Source organism: Passer domesticus, chromosome 10 (genome assembly GCF_036417665.1).
Source record: "Passer domesticus isolate bPasDom1 chromosome 10, bPasDom1.hap1, whole genome shotgun sequence".
Lineage (NCBI taxonomy): Eukaryota > Metazoa > Chordata > Aves > Passeriformes > Passeridae > Passer > Passer domesticus.
Genome location: NC_087483.1, coordinates 11,927,860 through 11,949,982, shown reverse-complemented (window position 1 = coordinate 11,949,982; position 22,123 = coordinate 11,927,860). Strand labels below are relative to the sequence as shown.

General features: G+C 36.9%; 1 long non-coding RNA gene across 2 annotated transcripts in view; it reads left to right on the top strand.

The window, feature by feature from the left end:
- The first annotated feature begins 889 nt into the window (after positions 1–889).
- The window catches only part of LOC135308609 (uncharacterized), a 38,664-nt gene continuing 17,430 nt past the window's right edge, over positions 890–22,123 (top strand). Inside the window, exons 1-2 of one of the 2 annotated variants that reach the window (XR_010368994.1) lie at positions 890–1,010; positions 17,780–18,006. This is a non-coding gene — a long non-coding RNA (uncharacterized LOC135308609). Of the gene's footprint in view, positions 1,011–14,244; positions 14,410–17,779; positions 18,007–22,123 lie in introns of those variants that run through there. The other variant, XR_010368992.1, reaches the window with a different exon arrangement.

The following is a 22,123-nucleotide window of genomic DNA, read 5'->3' as shown; positions in this document are numbered from 1 at the left end:
GATCTGTGATTATAAACAGCAATGCTAAGGGTGATTGAATCCTGATTGAATATTCTTGAGCCATCATTACAGAGAGGCCACTGAGGCCTTACAGTCCTGAGGGGCTCAATTGTCCCTTCCTCTGCTCACTAGTCCTTTAAATACACCCTTTTGTCCTTCTCATATATAATTATATACTGCAGGCTGACAACATACACAACCTTGGCTATTACCATTAAGGGATTTTCCTCAGGGAAAGAAGAGACCAATTACTCATATATGAGATTTCTGAAATTTCTCCTCTACCAGGACGACACAAACTGTTGGAAAATCCTAGCTTGACATGACAACCTTAGCAACACCTTTGTAACCACAAAATACAACAGGAGTTTTTCATTGTTTCACATAACACCCACAAAACCAACAGTCAACACATCTATCACCTGCAGCACTTGAATTTTATCTCCCTGTTTGCTGTGACTAATTTATTTTACAGGTGCCTTTTTCAAAATCATTTACCTTGAAAAAAACCAAACCAAACAAACAACAAACCTTCTCAGTCACTGGTTTGTATATTTGCAAATGTGGGGCTTGGCAAACCTGATCTCATAGTGGCATAATTATAATATTGGTTTCATGACTCATCCAGTGATTACATGCTAAATGCTAACTGGCCACTCCTTGTCACTCACTATTTGCCAACACAGTGTTTATCTAAACCAGAGTGTGCTGACCAAAAAGCACATGCTGTTAAAAATGCACTTAAATTAAATCATGAACTTGCTCTTTTTTTTAAAATCCCTGCGTAATTTTTGCATGCATAACACAAACACTGAAGTTATGTATCCGTTACACTGTAAAATCAAAACGGGATTTGGTTTAGTTTCGATTCTTTTCTATTGCGTTTATAGCCAGACTGAAGAATAACCAGAAAAAAGACTCAGTGCCTTCAGATCTGCACCGCCTTTGGAGCAATAATATCTTCCTAAGCCCATTCCTGAAATGTGCTGCCACAACATTGTCAACAAAAGGTGAGTTCTTGTTAAAAATGACACAAAGCCCTACACACTTCTCATTTTTCTGCTGAAGGAGAAGGGAGGAAGGAGAGGAGAGAGAAGGAGATTGCTGGACCTTTATCAAATCTCTGCCATGATGTGCCAGTCCCCACAGGGTGGGCAAGTGGCTTTTCTTCACTGCTCCCTGCTTTCCCTCAGGCTGTGCCTGGTGAGCTCAAGTGCACAGCAACAACTCAGGCTCTTCTTGAGCAGAGCCACCCAAAGCCATCCCAAGCCCTCCCCTGGGACATCCCAACCTCCCTTCTGTGTGAGGCCACACAAGTGAGCCCCGCAGCAGCGGCGCATTAAGAACTTCTGATGTCCCATCGTATCAGGCCAAAAGTATTAAAGCTTAACAAAACCAGTTCTTGTGTTTATAGTACAACTGTGTCATCTCAAGATACTTGGAAAGTTCACATAATGACTAAGTACAAATAAACAGCAAAATTGGGTGCTTTTGGGAAACTGAATTCAACTTCCTGTAGCTAATAAAGCAAGGCCAAGCTGGAGCAGGAAGAAAAATTTTTAAAAATGCAGAAATATTTTTCAAACAATACTTAAATACTGAACTTGCCATTGATGCAAGTGTTACAAATGGCTGCTTGTAAAACCATTTCACTTAAGCCAAGCTACCAGCTGCATATAGTTGCCATACACAGTTTGATCTACACAGTAGTGTTCAACTGCAAACTGAAGTGAACACAGTAGTGTTCAACTGCATTTTTAAAAATGCAGAAATATTTTTCAAACAATACTTAAATACTGAACTTGCCATTGATGCAAGTGTTACAAATGGCTGCTTGTAAAACCATTTCACTTAAGCCAAGCTACCAGCTGCATATAGTTGCCATACACAGTTTGATCTACACAGTAGTGTTCAACTGCAAACTAACAGAGCTTTGCTACAAATATATGCTGAGTGGTACAGAATCCATGTGCTTTGTCAAGAGATTCACAGATGATAGGCCAGCTCCCAGTATTTAGGTTTAGTTATTTTCAGCCACCTGAACACTGGAACATGTTGCTCAGAGATTTTGTAGTCTCCATCCTTGGGAGACTCAAAGAGGGGCTGGCCCTGCACAACCTGTTCAAGTTGATGCTGCTCTGAGTGATGCTTTTCCCAGGTCTTAAAAAATTGAGAGGCAGACATGGTTAAGGGATAAGGGGTTTTTACCTCAGGATTTTAATAGGGATTCTTCTTGGTGCACAACTTGGCCAAGGTGGGACACGCCGCAATGCACACTCACGACAGATCACCTATACAATTTATAGACCTTACAAATCAGCAGATCTAACAAGGATGCCCCAGTGGGAGTCCTGGATGAATGGCTGGATATTCCCCTATCTGTGGAGCTCCCCCCTTGGAAGGGCCATATCTCTGGTTTACAGAATATGTTGTAGAGAGGACCTTGGTTTCCCAAGTTAGTGTAGGGTTTTCCAGCCTCATACTAAGAGGCCTTTTTGGATGTTTGGTCTCCTGGTCTAAAAGCATACTAGGACAATGCTAAATTATCAGACTTAACACATTACAAGTATGCATGCTAGGAATACTGAGGATATATTAAAGCTATATAAAAGGTATATAAAAGAAAAGGCAAAAAAAATCATTGCATTATGAGTAGGGATATGTAACTAATGAAACTCAACAGGTCCCTTGCAACCTCAATCATTCTGTAATTCTAAAGGAAGGGCTCTCAGACACCAAATCCAGAACAGTGGAGACTTCTATGTTTCACCGAGTCCTAAAGATGCTAATAACCACCCCCTCTTTTTTTGTTCTTTTTGAACTAGAGCTTCGAGACACAAGTATAAAAAACCCTAGTGAGACCAATCTTTGGATTTGATATGCCTACTAGAATGGTAGTTTTATCTTCATTTATGACCTCAAAATTACCCTGACTTGTATTACAGTATATTTGAAAATATATTTTGTTAAAAAGCTTCATGTTGGGAAAAAAAAAAACAAAACATGAAGGAAATGGTTCTTCTTACATTTCCATTTTTAGCACTAAGCTTGACATGACCTTGAATTTCCCATGTTATAATCAACCAAAAATAAGCACATTTACTGACGAGATGTTTCTTATTATTGGGTAGGACAAGTCATGTATGTTCGTAGTTTGATTTTACTCTTACAGTTTTCTAGATGCTTTTTTTTTCTCTTTTAAATCCTCAAAACTGATGTATTTGACACATACAAATACCGCACGCTCTATGTATATATTCAGTTCTCTATGTATATACTCAGCCTGGGTTATATCTAGAATATTAAAGGGTAATTTTTGTAAAAAATGCATTCTAGATGAAGCATTAACCTAAAGACGACCCATGACATGAAAGTGCTCTAGGTGGATTGACTGGCACACTGACAGAAACATTTCAGAGCATATGCAACCTCTTTTTTCCTTTGGTACATGTCAGGAAGATTAAACAAGCATTCTTCTCAATAGTGAGGTTTCCCCATGCTGAAGGAGCAAGCATAATTATGGTTTAAAAATATTTATTATTCAAGAAAATTAAAACAAAATAAACATTTCCATGTGATACAGTATGCAGAGCAAAATAAGTTGTCTGCAGATACTGGTAAAATTCTAGTGCTGTTCAAAGAATATTTTTAATTTCACCACAAACTGATAGCTGAGTTAAAGAATAAGAGCTAAATTCCTTATTATTCAGTTCAGCTGTAGGAGTTTCTTAGCTTTTGAGGTATATAACCAATACAAGGTATGGACTTAAAGGTTCTAAAATGTAAAGAACTCCCCTGATTCTTCTCCATTGTGAATATCACTCATGTATGACTTAGCTTTATAAGTCATTAACTTTTGATCTGATTTAAAAAATGCTCTTTAGAAGCCCGTGGAAAACTCTATTGCCCATTGCTGTTCACCCAAGGGCAAAGGTCATTGTACCCAAGGACAGTTAAGCATCCAAAAGTCAAAAGCAATGCCAAGTTACAGTAGAAAGAAACATTTTAGTCATTGTCTTAAAATATTTTTAAACTAATGTGTCTTGAGTAGAAGAGGCTCATGGATCAGCAATTCAAAACTCAGTTTAGTAGCTGATAGCCAAATTTATTTATATAACTAAAATTTCTGACACTCTAACAGCAAACCACCCACAGCTATCTACCTCTGGCTTGGTGGGTTCAGCTTTAGATATCTGAAGGAATCAAGTTTGCTTCTTAGTAAGAGTGGCTGATTTTGCAATCTAAGAGGTAACTGTATAAATAACTTAAAATACTCAAAGCAGAAAACCAATATATACAACTATGCATAAATTATCACCACTCTGTACAACAAAACACTTTTTGAAGTTATTTTTTCAGACATCCTTATTGCCCAGTAAACCATTTTTTTATTAAATTAGCACAACCCAAGGTATAGACCCACTGATCTTATGGTCTATTACAAAGCAAATGAGGTAGGTAATAAAAATATTCTATTCATGGAGGCTGTCTTTCTGCAGGAAACTTATTCAGAACAAAACACTTCTGATACTATCAAAAACAGGATGCTGGGAGAATAGGATGCAATATTTTGGACATGTGTCTAGGGATATTCACTTCCATTGGAATAACTTCCATGGAAGCAGAAAACAGAGAGGTTTAGATTGTTTATAAAATACCTGTGTCTGAGGCTCAAATTTTGACACAGGTTGGAAGAGTCATGTCATGGCATCAACAAATCAGCCGTGCCTCACCTAACTAAGGCTGCTTAAAACCCATATCTGCTCCCTTATCAGGCAATCCATCCCACCATGAGCAGTCACCACCAGGAATGTTGATATGAAGCAGAGAGCTCAGCCCTATGAGCCACATCAGTGACCAGAGCAGCACCTGCACCTGAGGATTTTACTGCAGTTCAAGATCAGACTTTACAAAAATCAGATCTTTATTCAAAAATCACTTCTGAAATTAACCATGAGAGATTTTAGCACCAGCATAAGTGCAAATTACTCCATACACAAGAAATAAATAATGAAATATGATAACAAAATGCAGAGCTCAAACTATTCAGTCATACCTGGAAAATATCTGGATACTAGATTATATTAGGCTTGCATAATTACAATATGCAGAGAAATGTGACCAAAAGAACTCTTTCCCCTCTCACCCACCCCATCTCGGTCCAACTGACCATTTTTAACTGCTAGTTTCACTTTGAAATTTAGGTGGTTTATATTCCTCAAAGTGTCCTTCCACTCTTTAGATCTGTTCTACAGACACTGGATATAGTGCACAACTCATTCCTTTCCTGATTTCCCACCTTCTCTAATATATTAGAAAAGGGTAAAGCATTGAGTGAATTTGAAAACTGACTTATCTAGATACCAGCAAAAATTCTCACTATCTTAAGCAACACAAGGGTAGCAAAGTGAAGCCTCAAGCTGTCACTTTTCTTCGCAGTTATGGGATGGAAAGAAACCAACTTGTCTGTAAATTGTTATTTCACACTTTTTGTCAGGTTTCAACAGTTGGTATCAAACCTAGAGGAGCCCACCCCAGCTGGCTATATATTTATTCTCCTGGAACTCCTTCCCTCCCAAGTATCCTCATTTGCCTCATTATACTCATTTTGGGTAAGGATACCAAGAAGATGCACTCCGAGCTCCAGGCTCTGGTGGGGGAGTGTGATCTGTAGGATGTTATTGTTACAGATTTTGCAGGAATAACTTGCCTTTTCCCCACTCTCTTTAACTTTTGCCTCCTACCACTCTGCTGTTGCTGGCATCAGCCAGTATTTCCCTGAGCAAAGCCTCAGGCACTCTCTGGCAAAACTTCTTGGGCAAAGGTCTGAGCTTGATCTGTTGCAATAGGCTGAAAATTCTGTGGTGACTTTATTTAAATATATCTCCATGTTTCCCAGTTAATAAGTCAGCCTAAGAGAAATATATCAGACATTTCAGAAGCCACTGAAAAAGACAAGAAAGGCACCTCTTTCTAACTTCTGTATTTCAACTCCTTTTGGATTTTCAACTCCAATTGGAATGGGACTTTTCTCATTCAAATTAGAAGAGACATTTCTAAGCCCTATTCCCACCAGCCAGTCCATGGATGTAGAAATTTAAGCTTAGATCAGAAATACCATCTTTATCTAAGAATCAGTGCAAACCCTCACTCTTTGTCTGTGCAAACTTCTCAGGCAAAGCCCAACTGAGAAACCCACACAAGACCCAGAAGCAAGATGGCTACATTAAGCATTAATCCTGAAAATCCAGGCATCAAAAATAAATTCAAAATACCTCTGAATAGTCTATTTGTCTTACTTTATGAGTTCTAGCACTGCTTCTGTTTTGCCCACAGTCTGATACTGAAAACAGGAGTTTGGAATGGGGGACTTTTAGAAAAATAGAATGAACAAACCCAAAACGCCATGAAATATATTTCTTATTTCAGTGACACTTCTAGAAGTGGAATGATGAAAATTAATATTTAGCTGAAACTAAAGACAAGCAATTCTTGTTTAAAAAATAACTATTCAATTTTTTTAAGTATTTAAAAAATAACTATTCAATTTTTTTAAGGTTTCAAAATACTGGAACTCAATATAAGAAACTGCTTAAAATTGTAACTTTTTCATATTCTTGAAAGGAGAAAAAACACTGTCAGAACTAGAATCCTCTTTACCTAAATTTACCAGATACAGTGCAACTCTTAATGGCCATTTAATTGATGCAGTGCTAAATTAAACTTCAACTAAAGGGACCATTTAAAATACATGCAAAAAAAAAGAGTGAAGGATATCCCAAGATTAAAATTACACCAGCGCCCCAAAAGACACATTGTGAAGGAATATTAAAATGATTGTCATTAGTGACTAGCGATGATCTCTCATTTCCCTCTTTTAATAACTTTTATGCAGGTCATAAAATTTCCACTGAGAAATCCAACTCACAAGGTAACTTGTAAAACTTGTAATAACAGAATTCTAAAAAAAAAAAATATTAACATCAAGGTTTCACATTAAAACATTACCTTCAGACAACTTAAATGCTCATGTTCTATTCCATAAATTACATGCATCAACCATTTTTGTTCTATTCCTCCTGGATTTTGTATTAAATAATGAACAAAATTAGACCAATTATGACAATTAGCAAATAACACCCTCTATTAGCACACTTTTGCTTTCAAAAACATTACTGAAAGACATGTCCATTATTGCAATTTCCAGGGTCATTTCTACAGGCTTTACTAAGTGTGGCTTTTTTGTACAAAGGTAAGTCACTAATTATGCTTTTAGGGCAGAACTTCAGGTTCAAGGCTAAGCATGTTAAAATAGGGTGTTTGAAAACAGGTGTTGTGGCCTTCATGAGAGTTTGTCTGTATTCAGGCTCCTCTGAGAGGATAACATCACCTCAAATATCTCGGACATTGAAACCCTGAGAAGGTAAAGAAGTTGGACAGTAAAATATAACCATGTTTTACCAATGATCTTTTTACTTCTCCTTCTCCATCACATTTCTTTTATGCATAACACCACATGCACAGTGCAAGTATTACATGTGTAACATCATATATTCCTGTGCAGGGAAAATAATAATTTAATTACACAGAGAAAACCCCCAAATCACAGATGCACAGAAAGCTTGATGTTGGAAGTGACTTCTAAGATCATTCAGTTCAATTGTCCTGTAAAAGCAGCATCAACAGAGTATGCTGTCCAGAATATTGTCTGGCAGGGTTTGCCCATCTCCAAGGTTGCATAATCCACAGATTCAAGATTTTGCTTTACTCAGCTATATCCACCTGCACTTGGCACAAAGTTAGACTTAAGACGCCAATTCAGCATTTTGCTTTGAACCACTAAATTCAAAGTTTTGACAGTGGTACAACTTCACAACTGTGATCTCAGGAGTAAATACTGAAGAGAAAAGGAAATTTCTCTTACTGTGGCTATTAAATCCATCAGTTAAAGCAGGAATTATGTGAGTTTATAGGTTCAACTTTTTTTGCTGTGAGGGCTCAGTTTGAGACAAGAGCATTTGCACAAGTTATAAACATCTTCAAGCTGCTTTGAGGTTATCAAGCAATCAAATTCTCTTATACTGAAATGATTTAAAAACAGTCATAAATAATTCTTTGTTATTTGGGTATTGTGTGAGGAGTTGTTACTTTGCTGTTTTCTGAAAATGAAACATCACATATGGGATTAAGATCTGCTCATAGCAACAGTTCCCACAAATACAGAAAGTAGTTGTGTCATCCCCAGTTGTTCTGTCCCTACACATTGGGTGGAAAATTTGGAAAAGAAATCTCTTGAACCTGAATAATCAGTGCATTGGGTGGAGCACTCACTTTGCAGCACTGAATATTCACCTCTGGAACGGAGTTCAAATCCAAGTCAAACTGATGTAACAGAAAATTCTCCAAACAGAGCATTAATAACAAAACAAATCCTTAATATTTTGTTGCGCCTTTCAAGATTGCAACTGCTAAATTAGATACTAAGTTTGTAGAAACTTTAGGTCTTTGTTTACATCTCTGAAAGATTTATCAACTGCAAATTCAATTTCACAGGGAAAAATACCAAGTCAAGAGGCCTAAGAATAAATATTCAAAGCAAATTCCCATAAGACCAGGTTTTGGGGCACAGAAAAATACACCAGTATCTCATCCTTTTCTGATAGTAATAACTTTCCCTACCTGGAGAAACCAGTTCTGAGTGAGACTGAGGAATCCCAAAAGGCAGGAAGGTACAGACGTGCTGCTGTTATTTTACCATACTGTTCACATTTTCTGGACCCAAACAGTATCAGCAGTACAATGTTTTGAGATAGGTGCTGTTCTGTGATTGTTTGATTTTGGCAGGAAAAAAAAAAAATCTAGAAATCCTGCTGAATTCCCAACCAGAACTGCACAACCACAGGTTCTCAACAGTTAGCTGTACTCTTGCATGCTAACCTGTGAAGAAATATGCCTTTTATAGTCATTCAATTTCATAGCAGTAATTTTTTTGTTTACTTTTGCTAATAACAACAATGGAAAAGTCATCATGAGACTGCTTCACAGGTATTCTGAAAAACAGGGCAGCCACAGGTGACCTCCCTGAGCACAAAATATCTCCAAGTCTCATCACCACAGAAACATACATTGAGACAGATAACACACATGCAACGTTCCATCTCTAACCTTGAATAAAGCTTTAGGTCAGCACACTGGCACCTCTGAGGCAATACAAAGTGAGCCAGTGACTTCAGTGTAACAGGTGACACGGAGATGTATTTCCAAATGCCCAGGAACAATGGGTATGAAAGAAGATGCCTAAACTTCCAAAATTACCACGTCAGAGGAGTTTTATCAAAACTACACTGTCCCCTCAGTGATATTAATGCCCCTCTTCTGAAATTTAAAGATAAAAAAGCTCTGCTTTTTAGAACAGTAGTACTATTAAAAAAAAAAAAGACTTGTGGCACAACTGTTCATATTTGGCCTATAGGATGAGGAAATGAAGCATTGATTTGCACCATATATTGGGCAATGCTCTAGGAAAAAGGCAGATAAAAGAACACAGTTTCTCCCTACTGCCTACTATAAGGATTTCCATTAAAAAAATTAAGAAGGGGTTTAAAAACATTGCCCCTTTCATCCATCCTTTCATCATGGAGACTTTTTCTTTTTTTCATTTGAAGCAGGAAAGAAAAATAGGAAGTGAATATTTTTTGACAAACCTTTGTGGTAAAATGAAGCATAAGGCAAAGTACTGCTGCAGGCCTGGCATGAAATGAGCCCAGGTGATGCAGCTGAGCTCACAGAACCATGCTTTCCCTCTGATTAATATTAAATCTGGCTCTAAGGAAAATTATTTACCTGAGCAATTGATTTTCTATGAGAGGGAACAGTGCAGACTTGGGAAGGAAATGCTTCAATACCAGAAAAAATATTTTTGATGAAATATTTTAGAAATATATGTATTTTCTTAGGAACAGAAACGTTCAGCTCAGAGCCTGAATGAAAAGGCAGAGTTCATCAATAAGCCTCAGGCTTATCCTGCCAGCAAAGCTTTCATTTCCCATTCCTTACTCTGACATTTTCTTACTAGCTGTCCTCTGAGATAATAAAGCAGCAGGTCACAGTCCAATGATTTCAATTCCATGGAGGACTGGGATCAGATGCTTCTTCTTAGATGCACCATTTCATATTTATATTAAAAGGCATTAGAGTTCACAGCAGAATAACAAAAGGCATTTTTTTAATATTTTCCAACTAATTTTCCTACGAATGTGAAGCAATACTAATGAATAAAATAATTAATTTTAAGGTTCATTTCAATAACCTCTGTTCCAGAAAAGTCTTTTATATTCTTTCATTATACATTCCATTCCTGCCTAGGAGGACAAAGAGAAATTATAGAATCCTCAGAGGCTGCAGAAACAGGTTTTAAAATTTATTATTATCCACATTTTTTCCCAAAATTGTTACTGGTAAGTTACACTGGCAGTGGGGTTATTCTGTTAGTGTCAGAGCTTTGATGCTTGACAAAAAGAGATGCAGAATGTGTAAACATGTGAAATTATACCTGACATTTTCAAGTTAGGGAGGATCCCTAGGTTACCATTTCATTTTTCTTGGTCTTATTTGAAACATGCATTTTGAAAATAGTGCCTGTCAAGACATTGTAAGGTTCACAGTGTTCTCAGAAAGCGTTCTTTTGTCCTGTGAAGAGATCCTTGTTAATAAATACTGTGAAATGATTTAAACTGCTTAGTACAGCACAGAGATCAGGCAGTCTGACAGCTCCTTAAATCACTGTCAGGAACAGAGTTCAATTGTTTGAATCTCTAGGAATCATATTCCAATGGCCTGAACCTATCTGCCTCTTTGTTCTTGTCAATACCTACTCTCTATGAATCTACAAATACATCAAGAACTGCTTCCATGTGTGAAGTCACAGATTAAAACCCATTCCTCTCTATGGAAAACAACTTGTCTTCTTAGGCTACAATAATATCCCTACAAGCACTGTGGAAACAGACTGGGAAAAGCTTGAGATCAGCAGGAATTGCTGTTATCTCAATGAAAACAGGATAAAGTCCTAAGGAGTATTTGCTTGCTCTGATCTGTGATATATCCAAAGAGTATGAAAAACCAAGGTATTATGAAGGGTATATTTTATGTCCATCAAAATTTATTCTGAACTAAGTCTGTTCCAAGATCTTCCATCTTTCTGACTCAATGATTCTGGGTGCTATTGTTTCCTCATTTGCATTGATTCAACACTTTGTGCATCTGGTTATGAATGAATAATAATAAATACATTATATTTGTTAAATATGTGCTGGGAAATGCAAGCATACAACTGAGAAGAGAATTTGTAACAGTTAAAAACATATCAGTGAACATTACCAATGCCAATCACATCTATTAATAATTGAAAATATTTTAAAACACTTCAGTACTACTTTTACTATTCATATTTCACTAAAGGACTTTGTAGGATTCAGGCTTATTTCAAAAGAATTGCAGCAGGAAAAATAGCTGGACTTATAGGAACTTTGGTCCAAAAACATGATCAACTGTGATTAGTTCTATGTTTCTGATTTCTACAGCCCCCTCTCAACATATTCAAATACTAAATGAACAAATAACAAACTTCATTTTTTACAATGGCAATACCTGCCAAGAACTCTTCTTATCTAAGGTTTAATCGTGCTGGGCAAATTTAAAGTCACCTAACAAAGAAATTAAAGTTTTAAACTCAAAATTACATCTGCATAACTTTGTAATTAAAAGCTGTTTCACAACAAAACAATCTACATTTCAAAATATACAGAAGTGGTAAGAGTTTAAAAAAATATAATCAGAGTATTTTATTACAAAATTAACCAACACTAGGCTGCTCCAAGCTCACTACTGAAGCATCAATAATTACAAAACTCAAATATCACACAAACTGGATGGAGAGGAAGAAACTAAATATGTTGTGGGACTTCCAGAGAAACCGAAATCCTCAGAGCACAGCTCTCACTGTACTTTCATAAGCAAAAGACTTCAGTGCAGTCACTGATTTACAAAGAATTTCCCAAGTAAGGCAAAACATCTAGCCAGTGATTTATGGCAATGGTAGGAAGCGCACTTAGAGCTGGGGCTGCTCCCAGAATTTTTGCAAGTATAGCACAAAAAAGTCTCTTCGATACAATTGAGTAACATGGGTGAGTACATCATGAACACAGCATTCTGGGGCTCCATAAATTGAGAACAAAGAGCTGACTTAAAATCACTTTAAAACTTTTGGGAAGATTCATTAATACCTTAAAATATGCAAAATTGCTAGTTAAGATTTCTACCAGAAATTAAGCTATTTCTCATGGCCATCAGGTTCTGCCAGAGATTCATCTCTTTGATTATAATTTACTTTCTGGTTTTCATTTTTCACGCTTTCCATGGTAAATGTAATTAACTTAGCCCTATGACTGAAGAGTATTTTCCTCTTTATATTTTTTGGAATTTATATTCCTTATAATCATACCCAGCTTGTCTTTGTTTTGGGAAACCATGAGAAAAAATCCTTATGAATAAAGAAAGCTTTGATACATGCCATTCAGCTGATATGTAGATCTTCCTCATTTATCTTACAGTTGTTCTCAAGATCCCTACAACCAACATTTCTTAGGATCAGAGTCCTAGTGACTGCACAGTGACTAAAGCCCATTTGCTTATGTTAAAAACAAACATTCAAATCCATTTGCTAATATTAAAACCAAACATTCAAGTAGGAGACAGCAATTAAATAGAAAGAATACCCCAAATAACATCTATTCAGTTTCCCAGTAGTTGAAGTCTGCACACGAGGCACTACAGATAAGGTCTAGGAAGAATTCTCTGGGAGTAAAGGCCATCCTTTTATCTGTGATTGCACTGACTTATCCAAGTGAGTGTGTAGCACCCACTCACCAATGCTCATGCTGTGCCAACAAAACAAAAAATGAAGTAACAGCAATAAAAGTTTAAACTGAGTATTTTAAAAAGTTTCTTAGGATAAGTAATTACAAAGGTCCTGCAGCAAGGACAGGATTTGTAAGGACAGTCAGATTTGTAAGGTATTTGAAAATATCCCCTTTTAACAGTATTAAACAGAACACTTGTTTAGTTTGGTTGATCGTAAGGATTACTCCCTTGAGATACAGAGTGATTTCATCACTTATCAGCCAAAAGATGCATCACAACTGCTTTAATGAAATTAACTTTCTCCAAGGCAGAAGTTTAAAATTGAAACAGGCAGTTCACAATTCACTTTCAGGAAAGAAGAAACAGTAATAACATTTAACTAATTTAATTTTGGTATCAAGTTGTATAAGAGTTTTAGAATGAAATAAAACAGAAGAAATCTACTCTCGGAACTATGATAAGATCTATTACTTGACAGATTTTACAGCATTTATAGAGGCATCACAGAAATATGACATTATTATTTTTTAATGAATAGTCCCAACACAAATTAGGTGATTAAGTGCAGAAAGCAAAGACAATGAGAAAGTCCTGTATGAATTCTGCTAATGACATTGATGTCTTCAAGAAATCCACAGCCATATTTATTGTTCTAAATCCAAAGTGACTTTTCAAAGCAGTTATAGTAGTGGATTCTCTATTTTCCTGTCACACATTAATCCAAAGCAATGTGCTAAAAGTCAGACAGCAGCATCATAATGCCTTCATGCTATTGTCAGTGGCCAAAAGGCAACAAGTGGCAGCCACCAGAAACAGTTAAATCACTATTCTTGAGCAGCAGTGAAGAAGAAAACTTTGAGGTCTTTTGTCTCACAAAGGATATTTCAGCAGAACAGAGATTTACCCATGGGGCCTGGGTGCACAGACAGCAGCACGAGCACAGAGAAGCTGTTGTTTGTGAAGTATGGCGCAGTGGACTCTGGATAAAAGTATCCTAAGGAGCCAACTTTGCACAGGGGGCAGAGAGTGCACAGCACTCCCCCAGCACTGTGCAGTGCCCAGGGGCACAGAGAGCACAGCTCCATCCCAGCACTGGGCAGTGCACAGAGAGCACAGCTCCATCCCAGCACTGGGCAGTGCCCAGGGGCACAGAGAGCACAGCTCCATCCCAGCACTGGGCAGTGCCCAGGGGCACAGAGAGCACAGCTCCATCCCAAGCACTGGGCAGTGCACAGAGAGCACAGCTCCATCCCAGCACCGGGCAGTGCCCTGCCCTTGGGGCTGCCCCAGGGCTGGAGTGCACCCACACAGCTGCACAACCCCATGCCTGTCCCCAGATGCAAAGTTCAGAACAAGCTATTAAGCAACAAAGTATAGCAGACTTCATGTCCCCATGAAACACTCACTAAAAGAGATATCCAAACTTTTACTTACACATCTAACTGTTCACACTCCGGGTTTTGGAACGCCATGCGAGGTAGAGCAAAGGTAAGGAAGTGCTGCCCAGCACTTAATCTCTCTGATTATTTGACAACTGAGTCACAAAGATGCCTTATGCCTTCAAAACTGCTGTTTTAGCACACTAGAACAAAAATGAAAAGGGGAAAGGCAAAAGAAAATTCAAATGTTTTCCAATTATTTTAAAATAATTCTGTAATTATTCTTTTCCTGCTGAGCCGAAACATAGGTCAGAAGAGGATTTTTTGGGGGGGATGTTAGGGTCCGATGTAAACAGGATCTCTTTAGCACAGAATATCCTCAACAAAGGACTGGTGCCATGCTATGTGTGTGGATCTTCAGAGAAACAATTCAGACTAGGGTCATATAGGCTTCTTTTACCCATATTCATAGTTATATGGGCAAAAGAGAAATAGTACTACTACTAGGAGTAAGTACTGCTAAAAGTGTTTCATATTTCCTTAATAAAATCCTATCTACAAAAGTTGTTTCCCTGAAAATAAACAACAGAAGATATTTGTTACTCAATGTTCACACCACTTTTTCAGCCTTTGAATTACCTGAAAAGCTGCCAGCTTTTCCACGAAAACAGAGCATAGTGTCTCTGTGCTATTTTCTTTGAATAGGCTCTTGGTTTATCCAGTAAAAAAAACATGTACCTCTCCAGCAAAATATTCTGAGCCATTTGCTGCAACTTTGGCTGTAGCTTTGGCAGCCTTCCAGGGCTATCCACTCGGCACGTTTCAAAGCAACCCAGAACCAGCAAGCAAGTTGAAAAGTTCTCAGCCCCTCCTTGGGTTCACATATTGGCCTCAAAATGGTTATACAAATGTAAACACAATAGTAATTTTTTCCAGTGTGCTTCTGGAGCACGTTTTCCATTTTAATGTTTTTTGTTAGGCATCGGCTGCTGTGCAATGTGAGCCATTGCACAGTAAGGGTGAAAAAGGGAGATTCATTTCAAAACCACATTCCTGATCTAAAGCAAAGATTTGGTGAAGATGAATTCTGGTTTTATGTTATTACAGAGGCTTGAATACTTGTAACAAGTTTTCCTGTTAGAGCTGAGACAATATCTGGTTATTTCCTTGAATATTTAGCAAAAGTGAGCATCACCCAACATGTGGGATGATGTTCTGTCCTCAGACCAGCCGGCCAGACAGCTTGAACCCTTTTCTGGTGATAGCACTTCAAAGAAATCTGCAAGACTCTCACCTGCTGAAGTCAGGGAGACTCTTGCTGCAGAAAGGGAGTAACTAGTCAAAAAAGACATTATTTAAAGGTAGGAATATAGGCAGAGATAGGACTTTGCCTATCTTTCCACAATAAACTTTTCCCTTGTTTTATTTGAAGTATAACATTTTCTCCTCTTTCTTGAGGACAGTTTTTTATATTTAGAGAGTTACAAAAGTTACAACTGATCAAAACACCAAGATTCTATTTCTACAATTAACATTGGATTAAATCATAAGCTATTTTTACAATAGGATCAAAGCAAGAAGCTGAACAGCAGAAAATTATGCCTCTTCTGATATTTCAAAGACCTGGTGATACCTACTCCAGTAAATACCGGTTTTATGTCTGTTCAGTCTGACTAATTAGCAATGAAACTGCATAGATGCATGTTACATTCAGCAACACTTACGTAGATTTTATATCATAAAATCAAAGTTTACACAGGTCATTCTCTAGTCTTCCAAATGGAGATAAATTGGTAAGAAATCTTACTGTCCTGAAAGACATCACTTTATTAGACCCTTAAGCCATTTACAATGCTGCTTTAAAGTTGAAAGTGAAATTGAAGATTTCACACTTTAAATTCTTGTTAAATATACTCAAATTGTGAATTACTGCCATTATATTTACTGTGGTCAGAATAAAAATCCTTTTTCAGTGGGAAGAGAATAATCTGACACCTAAGGAAATATGCATGTTAAAGTTAAGAACTCCCAAACACAAACAAACATTCAAATCCTATCATCACCTCCAACTGCACTGTGTTTTCATGTCCTGGGAAAGCTTCCTCTACTTCTGTCAGCGTATACCAACGTTTGTTTTTCTGCAGTGCAGCCTCTTTGTATTGTTTACCTTCTGCAAAATGAAGTTATTATTTTTTCCAGGACAAGGAGTTTCTATGCAATCTTGAGGAATAGATTAAGAAACCTATTTTAAAATCAAGTGTATTCATTTCTGTTACTAACAACCATCTGAGTTTTAGCTAATTTCATAGTGAATGTAATAAATTAAAACTTGGTAAGCAAAAGGTTGTGTCCTGACTGAAAAGACTACTTGGATTACTTTGACTGTATTCATACTTTTCTCAAAGGCTTTTCAACATGTGTCTCACATGCTGAAGACTTTTTAATCTTACTAGTTCAATTTGTTCCAAAAAACTCAATTCACAAAAGACTGTAGCCAGTGTTGCAAGACCGAGCAATACAGATGAGGTTTCTAGAATGGAGCAGGTCATATGAAGCAGAACTCCTGGTTTTGTACTTGCCTCCAGGCACAAGAGCACATATTTAATGAACAGATGCTGAATTGCCCAACCACCCTTCGTCTGCAAGAACACACACAGATTCATGTTCTTTTTTGCAGGTGCAGTATTATGAGTTTTAGCCAAATGAAAATTCAGTTTTTATAATCTTCAGCACAAGGCAAGGTTCTTCTTATATTGCTGTGCCTATCATAAACTTAAAAATCAAAGTAACTGACTCTCAGCTATAAAATTAATGTTTCTTGAAGCTCTTCATAAAACCAAATGTTACATCACTGTCTCTTTTAAATATTCTACAATGAATATTTTCGGTGGCTTGGGAAATTCTGTATTTCAAAACTTCAGATTTTATTCTAAAAATTAACCCCCCCAAAAATTACTTTCTGTTGTAAATGTATTGATTTTCTATAGAAAGATAATCTGCAGCATATATTAACCTCTAAATAAAAGGTAAGCACTGTCATGCAAATATTCTAGATGTAAAAGCTAACCAGAATAATCAAGATGTTTAAATGTTTTAATCTGGATGTTTAAATCCCACCCATTTTAAAATCTGGGGTTTAGGCTGTTAAAAACTTTATATTTAGTGCAGAAATTTTCTATTCTTTTCAAATGACACAAACCAGTCTTTTTTCATAATTATAATTCACAATAGCAGTTTGTGGAGCTCAAGAGGCACTCAAATCTGCTGTCCAAGATTTCACCATTTTGCTCTGAGGTTTATTCTAAACTACAGCAAATAAAAAGAGAAATACTTGGAGAAAATATGCATGGGAACACACACACACACGTTACCTTTCATTGAATTTTTTAGGGAAACTTGTAATTAAACAGATAAAAACAGTGGCACAAGGGATAATGAGGATATATAATATAGATTTTTTTTTCTTTTTCTCAAAACAGAGATAGTGTCTTGATGCCTTGGCCCTGCTACAAGTGCCACTCCCCATCTCAGCTTATGCAATAAGTGAGTGAAGGTTATGAAAACTTCGCCCATGTCAGGCTGTGAGGCTGAGGTCATACAGTCACACTGAATCCACAGATTTCCCTTTAAAACCTCCTGCAAGCAAGGAGAACACCCTGACCAGCAACCACTTACTCCCTCCACATGGCACAGCTAACAAATGAAGGTGAGTGGTTTGTGACCTTTAACAGCTTTTTTTCCTAAAACAGAAATTTCTGTGAATCACAGTCACATGAAGATTATTTTAGGGAAAGCACCATTCCTGGCACAGGCAGCCTCACAAACAACAATAGTTTAGTTTGGGCTTTTTTATGAGTCTCTCAAAACAGCAATGTATTAAACAGCATAAGAAAAAGAGTGACACTAAACTGTAGGAAAAAGTGTTTCATATCTGTTTGGTGCTTTGATGATACCCAAGATTTGTCTGGACTCTATAGCCAATACAAAATGTTGACAAAAGGGCTTGAAATTCTCCTAGTTTTAAGGCAGAATACTTAAAAACTCTACAGCTAAACAAAGCTGCACATCTTCTCACATAATTTCTTTTTTTTTTTAGTATTCCTAATGTGTTTTTTTCTGAGGGTAAAGGTCTTTGTCTCTCTTCTGTCTGTCCCAAATGAATTACAGTAACCAAGCAAAATCTTAAACCATCTTGCTCACCACACACATCCATCAAAGAAAGATCTGAATGTGAATTAATCCCATGCCAGATTAGGAGAAAAACAACCACAGATGTTCTTAGGACACATGATACAGTGAGAAATATGCCTGAATACCTGTCTAGTATCAAATATATTTGGAAATATTCTGGAACAAAAGTGAACACAGTACTGAACCCATGAGGTTTCACCAAGGAAGCAGAATTAACTCACAGCAACCTGAGGTATGTTCTCTTAAAGAATCCAAGCATCCCCATGGAGTATTTAATATTTCCTAGATTTTCGTAGCCTTTAGTGGCAATTTATCCTGGAATTGTTCCAACTGCTGCAGTTACAGATTTGAACCATATTAAAAAAAACAGAGCCTCAAAAAAACAATTTAATCTAGATAACCAAATTTTAATAGCTTGTCTCTAAAACCATAGTTTATGGCTATTTCTTTTTAGCTTCAGCTTTTCTAAAGAACAAATTTCATAATAAAAATTATCCTATTGGTGTAATGATTTGAAATCCAAGTGGAAATAACATTATCATGGTTAAGGAAGGTGGGGGTGGGAAGGGAGCTCTTCAGAAGTAGGAAATACTCGACTATGGAGTAGAAGTAACAATTTGTGAAACATAATCAATTTTAAAAATAATTTTGTCTTTTCCATCCATTGTGCAGTTGAAAATTCTTTTTTTTGTGATGTTATAAGGCTATAAATCAAACAAAATAGGAAGTGTCTCCTCAAGCCCTCAACAAACAGAGAACCAGCTGCAATAATAGTATTGTGGAATTAAAGCTTTGCTATATTTAATTAATAAAAGCTTCAAACCTTAACAGCCATTATTCTAATTGTGTTTTATTGTGCAATAATAAAGTACTGTTCTACTTGGCAGCTCCCAAGTTTAAGTACATAAATTCAATATATTTTAGAATTGTTTACACTTAATTTTAGATTAGCCAAGATTGGTTGTGTGACCCCAGTCCCAGGTCAAATAACAGACCTTCTACCATATTATGTGATTTAAAGCAAAGTCCCATCTGAGCTAAAATAAGGAAGCTGCAAAGGAAAAAGGAAGCAAGTTCAGGCACCCTCCAACACGGCTGATTGTAATAAATTATCTGAACAGAAAAGTGAAAAAATATTCTTCCTAAGATACAGGCAGGATGTTTGTCCAACTTCATAAAACTGTGCTTGGTTACTGCATTAGTAGTTTTACCCCTGTGCATGCTAATTCTTACTTTTAATGGGTTTATTCTTAGAAAAAAAGATTAGACAATTATATCTTTTCCATCTGGTCTTGAAACTAAAGATCAAAAAGCAAGTGACATGTTTCTGTCATTTGAAACTCATCCCAGTAATCATCAGTGCTCAGCTGCCACACAAGGAGAACAAAGTTCCACTCCAAAGCCAAGCTAAGATTTCCTAGTGAATTAATTGCGAAGAAAATGAACAGTTACTTCCACAGAGATTTCACCTGGAATGGGGAATAAACACATGAGAAACATTTGGGAGAGGGGAGAGAGAAGAAAGAGACAGATGGCAGTTATAGTATAACTCTCATGGCCAAGCCTTTAATAACCTTATTAAAAATAAAGCCTCTGGGCATGTTACTTGGAAGCCATTTTCCTTTTTCTTTTTTAACTTTAAAGTTTGTCATTTGGCATTGAAAACTTCTCTATTCGAGAGAAGCTTCTTTCCACTTATGAATACTAAATCCATAAACCTAAAATCTAGACACAGATTTCAAGTCCTCTAATCCAAATTCTTTTGCTTTCCCCCCATTAAAATCAGCCAAAGAACTTTGATACAAGCCCATTTTCAATACCAGGCTGTCACAATATCATCCTATTTTCATAAGATCCCTGAAATATCCTTTAAGAGAAATACAAAATAACACAACTTTTCAATATGGCACACAATTCAAGACTAAACAAGTAGGTCCATTCTATGCTGAAACAAGTTACTAAGAGCCGAGGTATCAAATATGTTGTGCCATGAAGCATGCAAATGAATTAATGTCTTCTTTCTCTGACACTTTAATGACTGTTCTTGTCTATATCCCTCAGAAATGATTGAATCAAAAAAAAAAGTGTGAATAAAATATCCTGACAGACACACATTGCTTCAAAGTACAGTTTAGGCTTTTACTACAGGTCCCTAGAGAATTCCAAATGTTCTGAAAAGCATCAACCTTATGTAAGTTATTGTCTAGGAAACAGCTGCCAGATAGGTGGTAAATATGCCTTTGTACATTTATATTTCACATGTCACAGCCACCTTTGATTTAGAAATGCTGTAAACCTGTACAAAGTAGGTGCACATTTTTTTATGCTCAGAAGATTGCCACCCCCAGGTAGATATCCAAAGTAAATGCACACAGTGTTCAACATCTGCATAAATGATGGGAATGATGGAATTGAAAGCACACTCTGCAAAGATGGGTGTGACACTGGGCTAGGAGAGGTGGATACAGCAGAGACAAGAGCCTCCTTAGGAAGAGAAAGCAGAGCAGGCTGGGGGACTGGCTTGACAAGAAAAGCATGAGCTTTAGCAAAAATAGGTGTAAAGCTTGAAGTGTTCAGCAGATCAAGGGAGGTCATGATTCCACCCTGCCACACCCAGAACACAGAGTCTCCTTGGAATTATCCCCCTCTGAGACGCACTGGCAAGCTGCAGAGGGCCATGCAGGGCCACCAAGCCAAAGAGATGGTTTGGGAACCAGAGGTTTGAGGAGAGGCTGAAGGAAAGGGGTTTGCTCAGCCAAAAGAAATGAAGGTTTGGAGGCTCTGATCAAACCTGTGATATTTCAAAGGTTTGATGGAGAAGGTAAAGATGCTCTCTTCACAAGGATAATGGACAGGACAAGAAGAAACAGCCTAGCACCTTGAGGAAGAAATCCATACATGCTTAAGAAAAAAACTCATCATTAGAAGAATTCAACATGGCAACAAATTGCCCAGAAAAGTGGGAGAATCCCATCAATTCAAACTACACCCTATAGAAAAACTCTCTTGTTACAATACCCACACCTGGAAAAACTCTAAATTGTTTTAAAAAAATAAAACCACCATAATTTCTAAACATTAATTTAATTCTTTTTGGCTACCTAAATTTTTGGTGAGACTGGTGGACTGTTAATTCTGATGAATGTTTAGTTAATTCTGTTTATGTGTTTAAAGTGTAACTTTCTTCCTTCGCATGAACTACTATAAAGTTTGTTTCCATTAATTCTATGGAGATCTAAACTGCAATTGAAATGCAACATTCAAGAAATACAAAAAATAAACTTTCCCAAGAGGTTTCCAGATGAAACAGTCATATGAAAGTCACTCAAACTGACTTCAAACTGAAATTATTTTTTTCTCCCAACACACACTCCGAGGGTTTTCAGATGTTTACAAGCTAACCATGGGCTTTTTTGTTAATGAAAACTTATTTGTGTGCTGGCAAAATGGAAGCATTTAAGCAGCCAGGCTCCAAAATTGAACTTCATGTCATGAAGTCCATCTCTTTTTATCAGCATCCATTAAAATAACATTTATTTAAATCATATAGTAGTGGCTTAACAAGCTGAAATAAATTAACGTCAAATCAAAGCCAAACTCTGCTGGAAGCATTCCAAACACACTGTTTGGCC